Genomic DNA, 14,667 nt, shown 5'->3' on the forward strand with positions numbered 1-14,667 from the left:
TGCAGTTTGTATTTCTACTGTGGACTGAGTCCTGCTTAGAGGACCAGGAACCATCTCTACTGGAACAATATCTTTATATTATTTATTCATTATTAGCGTCTGTAGTTATTGATATTCTGATTGTGAGTTCATTATTTAATAACTCAGAATATGACTATGGTGTCTTTTGAACACTGGACATTATTTATTAGGCTAAAGGGAAAATGTAAATGATGTAACTCATATCAAACCCGACGTTCAGGAATCATCAGCCTCATGTGACTGAATGGAAATGAGGATAAATGATGTAAAAGGTGTTTGTTGCTGACAGACAGACTCTCCTTTTCTCTCTGACTTTAATAGTTTCATTAATAAAAGTTAACGGGGAAATAACATCATGGAAAGAAAAATCATTCTAATAAATGAAGAAAGTTATTTTGAATTTGTTTGTCAAGTATTATAAACCCCTCTCAGTGTCAGGATGCTTCACTGACGGTGTGAGAAGCAGAGATCCTGCAGGTCCTTCTGCTGCTGTTCAGAGCTTCAGTTAACACAGATTTTAACTAGATGGTGAATCAGAAGACAACTAAAATATAAAACGTTTAATCTGTGATCTGTTTTCACTCCGGTATAAAACTCCAGTGATGATCAGAGGTAAAGTTATCAGATCGGTCCAGTTGGCAGCAGCGTCCAATCAGTAACTGATATCCAATAAGGGGGCGTGTCGGTCGGTAAAAGACTTCAGTGAAGGCTGCTCTCGTGTATCCTCGGTCATCGCTCCTCAGAGATCCCTCCTCGATCCTCGATCCTCGATCCTCCGTGCAGAAATAAGAGCTTTGGGACGGTCTTCAAGATGGCGCACCAGAACAACTTCCGGTTCAAGCGAGGAGCAAGGAAACGACAAAATAAGAGAATTGGGATGTACTCATGTCATGCTAACTTGTCCGGAAGAACGCTAATTTTAGGCTAAATTTTGGTAAGGAAAAACTGACATGACTATTTTCAAAGGGGTACCTTGACCTCTGACCTCCAGATATGTGAATGTAAATGGGTTCTATGGGTACCCACGAGTCTCCCCTTTACAGACATGCCCACTTTATGATAATCACATGCAGTTTTTAACATGCAGTACAAATGTATTATTTTTGCCTAAACTAAAATGGTGCATTTGAATATTTCTGCATACTGGGGCCCCTAAACAGTCTTGGAATTTAATATGGGGATGACTGTAACGTGGAGATTCTCATGGATCCAATGAACCCTATTGGATTAATATGTTATGATGTTATTACCCATTGGAGACATTTCATTGTAGTGAGACCATTTTTTAAAATTTGACATGACTGTAGAAAATGACCTTGGGTGACCTCTAGGATAATCACAGCATCATGAAACTTTACAGCCACAAACTACAGACCTAGAGCATTCAGAGGATGGATGGATCAAACTATAGACCTAGAGCATTCAGAGGATGGATGGATCAAACTAGAGACCTAGAGCATTCAGAGGATGGATGGATCAGACTAGAGACCAAGAGCATTCAGAGAATGGATGGATCTGTAGGGGATTTACAAATGGAACAGGTTTGGTTATTAGCTAATTTAATAAATAATATTCATAGAATTATTATTATTAATAAGAGTTATTAATCAACATTAATAATGAACGGGGCACCACCCTGGAATCAGGGACCAATAACCAAAACGTTAATCCAGTCTCAAAAGGGAAATATTCCCTCCAAAGGTCAGTATTTTAACACTACTTTACACTTAGGAGGTGAATAGCGAAGGGTGAATCCGAGCACTAACTCTCATAACCAGTTGTTATTACAATATGAATGCACAATAAAACATATTTAAATACAGTAATCTCAATCAATAACAAACACTCTAACAACATTAATCTAAATCAATATTTATCACAGCAGTAATTACTCATTAACAATACTTAATAAACAAATGGATATCCTACAATGCAGCTCTAAGCCCTAAACTAGAATTAAACAAAAACACAAAGGCAAAAGAAAAGGTGTGTGTGTAAGAGAGAGATGTGTGTGTGAATGCAAATGTGTATACGTGTGGTGTGGGAGGAGCAAAGGACACCCTAAGTGGACGTCACCACGCAAGTGGTCACGTCACGCGAGGGAGGGGTTGCTCGAACGTTACAGATCACGCCCAAACGGATGTGAAAGTCCCGCGTGATCAGTAAGGTGGGAACGTGAGGAGGCGTATCTACGTGTGTGCGTGTGTGGGAGGAGCAAGGGAAATCCCGAGGTGGCGTCACCGTCACGAGGGAGGGGTTGCTCGAACGTTACAGATCACGCCCAAACGGATATGAAAGTCCCGTGTGATCAGTAAGGTGGGAACGTGAGGAGGCGTGTCTACGTGTGTGGGAGGAGCAAGGGAAATCCCGAGACGGCGTCACCGTCACGAGGGAGGAGTTACGGAAATCAACGACCTCGCGCGAACGGAACTGTTAAGTCCCGCGTGGTCGATGAAAGAGAAAGAAAAAGTGAGAAAGAAACCGAGACGCTCTGGTGCAGCACAAAGAGATTTTCAAGGAAAATCCACGGCGGGGTGCACACAGCAGTCAACAATAACACAGTATAACACAGTAAAATACAGTAAAATACACAGCAAAATACAATAACAAGCCAAGCAAAGCAAAGCAAAGCAACAACAAGCAACAAGCAAAGTACACAAGCAAAACAAGCGGACTCGGCGGTCCGTACGTTTACTATAAAGCACAATAATTATGAACTATTGTGATACACTTTCACTAATCTCTGCCCAGATACAAGCCTCTTACTTGAATCGCTTCTTCGGAGCGATAGTGGTGCAGATCTTCGTTAATTGGTCCGGCGATCGTCGCGCTGGCTCGGACAATAACGGGCCGTTATGATGCTCGTCAGCGGGGGAAGAACGGCAGGGCTGGCTCTCCGTGTGGCAGCGGATGGAAGCAGCTGATGTGAAGACGGCGGGGCTGGCGTCTCTTCCTTGGTGAAGGACGCGGATCCGGGTCTTCCTTCTATAGGTATGGTGGTCTGGACGTCTGATGAACTCGACAATGTCTTTACTCGTCCGGCGAGGTCAGTTACTGTGGCTCGGTCTTAAAGGGAACGCTGCAGCGTTAGGTTACCTCCTGGAGCAACGTGAGTCGCAGTGGAAAAGGGGGCGAGTTACTCAGGTAGCGTGCTTTTATCTCTTGAGATAGTGGGCGTTTCCCCGGAAAAGAGCCCACGTTTCCTGTTAGCCTCATCCAATGGGGCTGCTCCCGTTTGGATTCAACTGAGATCTCGCGTGAAGACGCGAGATTTCATGAGCTTGACCGTTGGGTCCCCTGCTGTGATCAGGCTTCTGGTTTCCCATGTAGGCCAAAGCTCTTTGTCTTGTGAGGTCCCTACAGATCAAACTAGAGACCTAGAGCATTCAGAGGATGGATGGATCAAACTAGAGACCTAGAGCATTCAGAGGATGGATGGATCAAACTAGAGACCTAGAGCATTCAGAGAATGGATGGATCAAACTAGAGACCTAGAGCATTCAGAGGATGGATGGATCAGACTAGAGACCTAGAGCATTCAGAGGATGGATGGATCAAACTAGAGACCTAGGGCATTCAGAGGATGGATAGATCAGACTAGAGACCTAGAGCATTCAGAGGATGATGGATCAAACTAGAGACCTAGGGCATTCAGAGGATGGATGGATCAGACTAGAGACCTAGAGCATTCAGAGGATGGATGGATCAAACTAGAGACCTAGGGCATTCAGAGGATGGATAGATCAGACTAGAGACCTAGAGCATTCAGAGGATGGATGGATCAAACTAGAGACCTAGAGCATTCAGAGGATGATGGATCAAACTAGAGACCTAGGGCATTCAGAGGATGGCTGGATCAGACTAGAGACCTAGAGCATTCAGAGGATGATGGATCAAACTAGAGACCTAGGGCATTCAGAGAATGTGGTTCCCTAGGTATATTGACAATAAAGGGGTTTTTAAGCAGTTTCCAGAACAGAAGGTCTAGCCATCCAATCGCTGAATACAAGAATACAATTGGATGGGTGGAATAATCACAGGTATTTTGCCCATGGTGGGAGGGAAGGAAGGTGGATGGGTCCAACAAACACAGGACTTGAAACCAGGAGACCGTTTTTTGCGTCCCAAAGTGTTGTTGAGTTGTTTTGAAGTTACGTTAGTGACGTTTGTGATGTGTTTTCTGTGCTAATGTTACGTTGTTCACGTATGTATTTTACTTAGTTTACATGGTTATTTGAAGTCTAATGTTTTTTTTCCTAAACCAATTCAAAGGTACTGTTTGTAACTTCTTACATGTATATATCGGGTCGGTGTCTCATACGCTGTTCCAACACAAACTACACGGAAGCACCAAAACTGCAAAGTTCTATCTAGTGTAGCCTGTCTGTTAAACAGTGTTAACTCTTCCTGCTCCAGCCCCCCGACCACGCCAGAAGACACAGGAGAGACCGTAGCTTTGGTCTGCAGGGCCGGAGTCTCTGCTCCTCTGCCTGCTTGCCTTCACTCACACACCGCGCTCGTTCTCACTCACTCCACCTCTCACATGCATGCGTGCACACTACACACTGCAGAAGACGGGAGTCTGAAGCAGGACAACACAGTATCAGCATTGATTCATGGAGAGACCTTCGTCTGGTCAGCTAACATTACTGCCAAGCAGCTGAAATATAGAGTGATGTTGTGCTTTTAGCTGACGTGTGTTGCCTCACTGTGTTGAGCGATGCTCCTTCATGTCTATGTAGAGCGAGCACAAGCGCGAGTAACAGGACGCTGACTTTAGTTGACTTAACGGCCACAGGTGAAGCTGTTAACAAGACATTTATGATTTTTACAAACAGTACCTTTAATGACAAAGCCTCAAGCTAAGTGGACAGGGGAACAAATGTAATGTCATTTCTCATGACACATACAAAGTTATGAAGCGGACTGAAAAATGTACACAAGCGAGTTAAACTTGTTGCTTTTGGAAGAGCTTTGATCAAACTGATTGATCATGATCAATATTCTGTTACTGTAATGCCTATTTCTCTCAAATGTTCTCAGAATCATCTTGTAGTGTACTGTTTAGCTGTAAATGAGAAAGTTTGTGGCCCGGCAGGCATGTTGAGATCTGATGAGGAAATACCAAGCACCGCCCACCACCCGGAGCACAGCCAATAGGAACGCTCTCTCTCTGAAATGACCTGTGATTGGCCAAAGTCTCCCGTCACGGGCTAGATGTTCTAAATCCTGAAAACAGAGCCATGAGGAGGAGCAGAAGTCTAGTTTTCTCTCAGAACACTTGAAGTACAATATGATGAAAGGTTATTATGGGATTTTTGCCCAATGCAGACCAGAGAGGAATAAATATTGCACTCATCCGGGTGTCTTTCTACCCGCTGCCCTCTCTCGCAGAACACCGATTGAGAATTTTTTTTAGCTGCGACAGCAACTTTATGCTTAATTAGTGGAAAGAGTGTTTCTTCACCCGTAGCCAAGTGACAGCGTTTCATCTGTGGGAGAATTAGTGCCAGTGGAATTACAGGGGAGATGCTGATTATCCCAGGTTAATGCCTCACATCTGAGGGCTTTAAGTATGACACGTTTGCACACATACAGTGACATGTGTACACACATAGAGACACAGAGAGATGCCGCCCCACACCATGAGCCTGTATTTGTGTACACAGCTTCACACACACATGTAGAACCTGTGATGAAGCTGCCAGTATCGTAGCAACTGAAGTCAGACAAATGTGAATTCATTTACTCTTTGTTTTTCTCTTTATCACACATGTGCACACATACCTTTTGCATTTGTTCCAGGTTGGTGGGAAACATCTGTTTGTGTCTCTCTTAAAGCTTCAGGAGGCAACACATTTTTGGCATCATTGGGTAAAAATCCCATAATAACCTTTCAGCGTATTGTACCTCAGATCAGCTCTTACTGCTTGTTTTCCTCCGATCTGTGAAATCCTGCAGATGCCGTTAGAAGCACCGGAGGACACAGAGGAACATGATGTTTTTCACATTAGCTGTCTCATGCACTACTGTCAGGATATAGTGCCCGTTTTATAAAAATAACTTATTTGAATCATATTTGCTCCAGTTCTACCCACTGCTGCTTTAATGTTGCATTTTTCTTTGACCTGATTAGAGACTTGTGAGAAGTTGAAAGAGGCGGGATTAAAAACGAGATGAGAAATTGTAGACTGAAATAGACTAAAACCTTTGCCTCGGCTCTACTTTCTATAGCATTGTAGTGGGGCGGGAGTTTCATCTCAGCATGGAAACAGCAGGAAGAGAGGAAGTTAAAGGAGAAGTGACGGCTGAATGAGAAGTGAGTGACAGGGCAGGATGGTGATTAAAGTCATTATTACACCTCTCTTGTACGCCTTAAGATGCTGCTTACAGCCTCACACCTCCTCCTCTCCCTTTTTTGTTTCATCTCCTTCCTCTCTTCTCTATTCTTTTTGTCTTGTCTTCCTTTCTTTCTTCTCTTCTTCCCTCTTTTCTCATCTTGTCCCCCTTTTATCTACGCTTGTCTCATCTGTTCTTCCCTCTTTTTTCCCATTCATTCCATTAAAATCTATGTTGAAGTGACAAAAAACAAAGTTACTTTTAAGAAAGTACAAGAAGCTACACTTTAAGGGGTAACTTTGTTTTTTTTTTCAACCTGGACCATATTTTCCCATGTTTTTGTGTCTAGTTGACAAATGGGGACAGCATATTTTATTTAGGTATTGAGGGAGAGCGCTGCAGACGGCAGCCGCAAAATGAGCGGTAATGTAATCGCTCCTCACCGTCAATGTACCTCCACTACAGCTGCTCCTTTTTGCCACTGACGGGCTCAGATTGTTAAGTGTCTGACAACATTACGGAAAGGACCCTACAGAGAAATAAAACCTTTTCTTTATCTTTCCTTTTCTGTTTGTTTTTTTGTGTCATGTGACTTGTTGCTGGAAGACAACGGTGGAAACGTGAGTGAGAGTGGAGAAAGGAGTGCCACAGGACCATGGTGTTGTCAGAGTTTGTTGTGTTTTGTAGAACAGAAAGCGTAGCTTAGTGTTCTCTTAAAGGTTCTCAATGTCGTCGCTGAATATTGAGAATGTGGATGTGACACGAGATTTCAGAACGCGATTTCTTAGAGCGAGACACGCAATAACAAACAGACCGGATCAAGCGAAAGGTAAGAAAAACATTTCATTTCTCTGTAGGGTCCTTTCCATAATGTTGTCAGATACTTATAATAATATGAGCCTGTCAGTGGCAAAAACAAGCACTCTAAAGCTCGCTTTATGATCGTGGTAGTGAAGCCGGCGTGAGGTACGCCAGAAAATTTCGTCATCGCAGCTTTCACGTGATGGCGCGAAGGCTCCGCAAGTTGTCGCGGTGGTTTGTCGCGCGCTTCTGAATTTGTGCAACTAAGCACTGACTGTGTGCGCTGTACTTTTCGTTTCAACGTGGATGCCCTCGAGGGACGACTGGCCGAGCAGGTTGGCCTGTACAGTCATCTCTACAACCGTTCATTGATAGACCACAGGGACAGTCACATGACCACAGGTACAGTCACATGACCACAGGGACAGTCACAGACATTAAATACTTTGAAAGAAACAGACAACACTGTAGGCTGTGAAAGAATCTGAGAGATGGTTTTGTAAAAACTAAAAACAGTCATGTACAGAGCGGCGACCCGAGGGGAAGCACCGACAGACAGGGAATCATTTAGACTTGGAGGTAAGCAACAGTAATAATTACAGTACACAAATGCAATGTTTGGCGGTACGTATGTCGGTGTTTTGTGTTCACTACTGTTGCCAGGCAACCTACTTTCCCTTCCGGTACCGCTCGTTGACTTCTTGCTCATCCACAGAATATTTAGTTTCTACACCCTCTGGTGTTTGGGAGCATATTGCAACGAACAACGTGCTGAGCATAAACACGTAAATAAATAAATAAATGCTCGTAGTGGACCCGCCATCTACGGAGGCCCGCGCCACGGTGTCTCGCGCGAGTATAGACAAAGCTTTAGTGGAGGTACATTGATGACGAGGACTTTCCCCGAGCATTTACATCACGGCCCGTTTAGCGGCTGCCGTCTACAGCACTCTCCCTCAATACTGGACCAGCTTCAGGAATTGTTGTCCCTATTAGTCAGTTAGACACAAAAACATGTGAAAATAGGGTTCAGGTTGAAAAATACCAAAGTTACCCTTTAACCGACCACGCACACACACACACACACACACACACACACAAACACACTGGAAAGGTCGTCATATCATCTAGCATCTCCTTCATTTGTCTCTACGAAGCAAAATTCATTCTTTCCTCTTCTAATCATTATTGTATGTGTGTATATGCGTGTGTGTGTGTGTGTGTGTGTGTGTGTATATGTGTGCGTGTGGGTGTGTGTGTTTGTGTGTGTGTTAGGAAGTGAGTACAGCTCATTAGGATACTGATGGCCTTGCTGGAGACCTTGCGGCCAGCCTGCCATTGCTTTATTAATAGACACTCTGATTAAAGGTTTTACAGTTCTGTGTGTGTGTGTATGTGTGTGCGTGCGTGTGTGTGTATATGTGTGTGTGACTTTGATTGCGTTTCAGTGTGTGTTCCTGTAGCAAAGATTAGTGTTGGTGAGTCTGGACATACGTGTGTGTGTGTGTGTGCGTGTGTGCGTGTGTGTGTGTGTGTGTGTGTGTGTGTGTGTGTGTGTGTGTGTATGCACTATTCGCTTCACCTCGTGTGCATCTTCTCTGACAGTATGTATGGAAGGTGTGTAAGTGAGCATAAGTGTATATGTGCAGTGTCTTTTTTTGCCTGTCTGTGTGCATCTATCTGTGTGTTCCGCTGCACGTAATGACTTTATATTTTACTCAGGAAGGATTAGACAGGAAAAACGTTACCACGTTTTTCAGATTTCACCGAGGCCGCCCAACAGACCTCTCGCCAACCGAGCGCTTTAGATGAGCTGACTCGCATGTCAAGGAAACAAAAGCTCTGCTGGATGGATGTGGCAGCACAGGGCAGCTTAGGATCAACTTCAGAGTTGAGATACAGACGTGGACAAAATTGTTGGTACCCTTCCGTTAAAGAAAGAAAAACCCACAATGGTCACTGAAATAACTTGAAGCTGACAAAAGTAATAATAAATAAAAATTCACTGAAAATTAACTAATGAAAATCAGACATTGTTTTTGAATTGTGGTTCAGCAGAATCATTTAAAAAAACAAACTAATGAAACTGGCCTAGACAAAAATGATGGTACCCTTAACTTAATATTTTGTTGCACAACCTTTTGAAGCAATCACTGCAATCAAGTGATTTCTGTAACTCTCAATGAGACTTCTGCACCTGTCGACAGGTATTTTGGCCCACTCCTCGTGAGCAAACTGCTCCAGCTGTCTCAGGTTTGAAGGGTGCCTTCTCCGAATGCATGTTTCAGCTCCTTCCACAGATGTTCAATAGGATTTAGATCCGGGCTCATAGAAGGCCACTTCAGAATAGTCCAATGTTTTGTTCTTAGCCATTCTTGGGTGTTTTTAGCTGTGTTTTGGGTCATTATCCTGTTGGAGGACCCATGACCTGCGACTGAGACCAAGCTTTCTGACACTGGGCAGCACATTTCGCTCCAGAATGCCTTGATAGTCTTGAGATTTCATTGTACCCTGCACAGATTCAAGACACCCTGTGCCAGATGCAACAAAGCAGCCCCATAACATAACCGAGCCTCCTCCATGTTTCACATTAGGTACAGTGTTCTTTTCTTTGGATGCTTCATCTCTTCGTCTGTGAACATAGAGCTGATGTGACTTGCCAAAAAGCTCCAGTTTTGTCTCATCTGTCCAAAGGACATTCTCCCAGAAGCTTTGTGGCTTGTCAATATGCATTTTGGCAAATTCCAGTCTCGCTTTTTTATGATTTGGTGTCCTCCTCGGTTGTCTTCCATTAAGTCTACTTTGGCTCAAACAGTGACGGATGGTGCAATCTGACACTGATGTACCTTGACCTTGGAGTTCACCTCTAATCTCTTTGGAAGTTGTTCTGGGCTCTTTGGTTACCATTCGTTTTATCCGTCTCTTCAATTTGTCATCAATTTTCCTCTTGCGGCCACGTCCAGGGAGGTTGGCTACAGTCCCATGGACCTTAAACTTCTGAATAATATGTGCAGCTGTAGTCACAGGAACATCAAGCTGCTTGGAGATGGTCTTATAGCCTTTACCTTTAACATGAAGGTCTATAATGTTCTTTCTAATCTCCTGAGACAACTCTCTCCTTAGCTTTCTGTGGTCCATGTTCAGTGTGGTACACACCATGATTCCAAACAGCACAGTGACTTCTTTTCACCCTTTAAATAGGCAGACTGACTGATTACAAGTTTGAAGATACCTGTGATGCTATTTACAGGACACACCTTAGTTTAATATGTCCCTATGGTCACATTATTTTACATCTTTTCTAGGGGTACCATCATTTTTGTCCAGGTCAGTTTCATTAGTTTGTTTTTTAAAATGATTCTGTTGAACCACAATTCAAAAACAATGTCTGATTTTCATTAGTTAATTTTCAGTAAATCTTTATTTATTTATTATTACTTTTGTCAGTTTCAAGTTATTTCAGTGACCATTGTGGGTTTTTCTTTCTTTAACGGAAGGGTACCAACAATTTTGTCAACGTGTGTAAGTGCGTGTGGTAAGGAATTACACATGAGGCCATGTAGGTTGTCAGACTTTAGCCTTGATTGTATGCTGATGCTCTCAGTGGGAGTTTCCCCAGAAGAGGTTCTCCCCAACATCTGAGGAACAGTGACATTTTAACAGATGGCAGTCAGGTTTGCATTTTGTAGCCACGGTGTTGTTGGTTTTATTACCTGACAATAGAATGAAATTATTCCATATGATATGCTAAAGCATTACAGATTGGTATTTTTGGAAAATACCTGCAGTTGTATTGTTCCTAGCTCCATGATAAGTTTGATATCCAGATAGTCCTTTCACTGAACCGGCATCTGCAAGAGTTTGTGCTATGCTACAGGTGTCTACCCTTTTCTTCGAGATCTTGGTGGTAACACAGCCTGTCAAACCATAAATAATATGATCAGACCTCTGCCTTCTGCTACTGAGGGGCGGTGGCACGACCTGAAGAAGTGGCCTCTGATAATGTACAGATGCATTTTTAGCTACTTTATTGACTTCAGTTGCTACAAATGGTAAAGCGCTGAACAATCTGGAAAGCTCTGAGGCTTATTAGTACTCCAATTGTAATGAGGTCAGGTGTTTTATTAGCAGAGATGGAACGGAACCATGTGAAAGCAGATACGGAGCCAATTCAGAGCCATCCCTTTCCTTGGTAGTAGAAGGCAGAGATATGATCACATTATTCCATTTAAAAGAAAAGTTGTAAAGTGAAGGAAATTGACACCACTCATGTCTGTACAGTAAATATGAAGCTACTACCGGAAATCGGCTAACTTACCACAAAGACTGTAAACACGGGGAGATAGCTTACCTAGCTCTGTCAAATTGTAAGAAAACACAGGTAGAGCAGGGAGCTACCTTAACCAGCCAGCAGGGGGAGACTCCTCTCGCGGCTGTGGCTCAGAGGTAGAGCAGGTCGTCCACCAATCGGAAGGTCGGTGGTTCGATCCCCGGCTGCTCCGGGTCACATGTCGATGTGTCCTTGAGCAAGACACTTAATCCCAAATTGCTCCCGAAGGCATAGCCATCGGTGTGTGAATGAGTATTTAGATTAGATCCTGATGGGCAAAGTTGGCACCTTAGCAGCCTCTGCCATCAGTGTATGAATGTGTGTGTGAATGGGTGAATGCTGACATGTAGTGTAAAGAGCTTTGAGTGGTCGGAAGACTAGAAAGGATGTGTATAAATGCAAGTCCATTTACCATCCATCCTCTGGTTGCAATAATAAGTCTGATTGTATAGAAGACTATGAGACATTTCTCTCTTGATTTATTACCTCAGTAAACATTGTAAACATGAGTTTATGGTCTCAATCGCTAGTTTCAAGTCTTCTTCAATACAGCATGATGTTCATTTAGTAAATGATGGTCCCATTTAGAGTCAAATAGATGATAAAGCAGGCCATGCTTTAGAGTCTGTACAGGATACGCCACCCTCTGTCCTTTACAATACGACCCTCTCATCGGATAAGGAAGAGCAACAGAGGAGGGATCCCCCTTCCAGGATGGACGGACGTGTAATAAATGCTGTGTGTACAGAGTAACAACATCATGAAAATACATCACAGACAATCCATATGACAAACAAATAATACATATAATGTGAAACATACTGTATGTGAGAAGGTGGATCCAGGAGGATAGGAAGGTAGAGCCAGAGCAACACAACCTCCTCTCCACGCCAGATAGGTAGAGGCAGAGCAACACAACCTCCTCTCCAAGCCAGATAGGTAGAGGCAGAGCAACACAACCTCCTCTCCACGCCAGATAGGTAGAGCCAGAGCAACACCACCTCCTCTCCACGCCAGATAGGTAGAGCCAGAGCAACACAACCTCCTCTCAACGCCAGATAGATAGAGCCAGAGCAACACAACCTCCTCTCCACACTAGATAGATAGAGCCGGAGCAAAATTACCTCCTCTCCCTGCCGAATGGATAGAGCCAGAGCAACACAACCTCCTCTCCACGCCAACCAGATAGAGCCTTAGCAGCACAACCTCCTCTCCACACCAGATAGATAGAGCCAGAGCAACACGACTTCATCTCCCCGCCGAATGGATAGAGCCAGAGCAGCACGGCCTCCTCTCCACCATGGAACCTAGAGAGAGGACCATATTTTTGTTTTTAATTCACAGTTGCTTAGTAACATAAACGTATGTTACCCATGCTAATAAGCCCTCTTGGACTGAGCTAAGTTGTCAGAGAGGCTAAATCTCCTGGAGGATGGAGGTCCAGGTCTGTCATGTGGAATGAGGCACCACCAGAGAGGAGATGCAGAGAGACGTCACAGAACAGCTGATGGTCCAGCACAGAGAAGCCTGAGTAGAGAGAGAGAGAGAGAGAGAGAGAGAGAGAGAGAGAGAGAGAGAGAGAGAGAGAGAGAGAGAGAGAGAGAGAGAGAGAGAGAGAGAGAGAGAGAGAGAGAGAGAGAGAGAGAGAGAGAGAGAGAGAGAGAGAGAGAGAGAGAGAGAGAGCAGTGCTTGTGGCAGATAAACAACAGAGGGTTATTGAGAGGCAGTGGCTTAACATTAATAATGTTCTCGTCTGCAGGACTATTAGGCTGAATACATTGAGACTGAGACCGACCCACCAGCTAACTAATTGAAAGTTAGGGCAATAGATGGGTTTTGAGTTTGGATTTAAAGACCTCCACAGAGTCAGACAGTCTGATGTCTACAGGGAGGTTATTCCAGAGAGAAGGGGCTCGATAAGAAAAGGCCCTTTGGCCTGCTGACTTCTTTTTCACTCTGGGGACAGACAGGAGCCCTGTATTCTGAGAGCAGAGAGTCCTGGTTGGAGTATAAGGTTTAAGTAGATCAGACAAGTAGGAAGGGGTGTGCCCATTTACAATTTTATAGGTCATCAGAAGCACTTTAAAGTCTGATCTGACATGGATCGGGAGCCAGTGTAATGAGGATTCTTAACTGTTGAACTCTGCGATATGACACAGTTATCTAGAGTTACTGTTACCTGATCAAACTGATGTCTATGTCGAGCAGGGCCAATGACCAGCATCTCAGTCTTATCTCAATTTAGGAGCAAGAAATTACTTGACATCCAGTTTTTCACCACAGACAGGCAGGCCTCTAATTTGATAATTTGTGATCGATCCTCCGCTTTTATCGGCATATACAGCTGTGTGTCATCATAACTACGTATAATTCGGCCAAGAGGTGTGGTGTATAGGGAGAAGAGGAGAGGGCCAAGAACAGAGCCCTGAGGTACGCCGTATTTCAGATAGATAAGATTGTAACCATGCGAGAGCAAGCCCAGAGACGCCACATTTGTGGTGTATATATTAGTGCTGATGTGGTCCAGTGCATCCCACACACATTGTTTATCGTTACTGATTATTGGAGAGAAATAGGCTGTTTTTGGCAGCGGACAGAGCACGCTTGTAAATTAAGACACACTCATGCCATGATAAGAAGTTTACTTCCAGTTTTGATTTGCGTTCTGATCTCCTGCAGGCCTGTTTAAGAGCACGTGTTTCATCATTACACCACGGTGTAGACCTCTGTGACCGTCTGGTTTTAGTAGTAAGAGGTGCGAATGAATCCAGAAGATTAGAAAGGGCTGTGTTTCAGTCACTAGTACAGTTCTCGACAGGTCCTGTCGCTGTAGTGAAAGGAGCCAGAACCACAGGTAACAGGGAGAGACAGTCACGGCAGTAACATCTATTCCAGGTGACAGTATCAGATCAAGGGTGTTACCACTGGAATGAGTGGGTTCATGTACAGACTGAGTGAAACCAAAAGTATCGAGGAGGCCCAAAAAGGCTTTACATAGAGGATCATCAGCCTTGTTCAGGTGAATATTGAAATCACCAATAATTATGACCTCATCGGAATGAGTAATAATATCTGAGATAAATTCTTCTAAAAATTGTGAATAGGGGCCAGGCGGTCTGTGTAGTACCACGTGATGGAGCCTGCTGCCCTGGACAAGGCAATTCATGGCTAATGGA

The 14,667-nt window shown here is 43.9% G+C and overlaps 1 protein-coding gene across 11 annotated transcripts in view; it reads left to right on the forward strand.

Moving 5' to 3' along the window:
- grip2b (glutamate receptor interacting protein 2b) overlaps nt 1-14,667 on the forward strand; it is a 448,132-nt gene that overhangs the window by 380,330 nt on the left and 53,135 nt on the right. The window lies entirely within an intron of this gene.

Source organism: Sebastes fasciatus, chromosome 1 (genome assembly GCF_043250625.1).
Source record: "Sebastes fasciatus isolate fSebFas1 chromosome 1, fSebFas1.pri, whole genome shotgun sequence".
NCBI lineage: Eukaryota > Metazoa > Chordata > Actinopteri > Perciformes > Sebastidae > Sebastes > Sebastes fasciatus.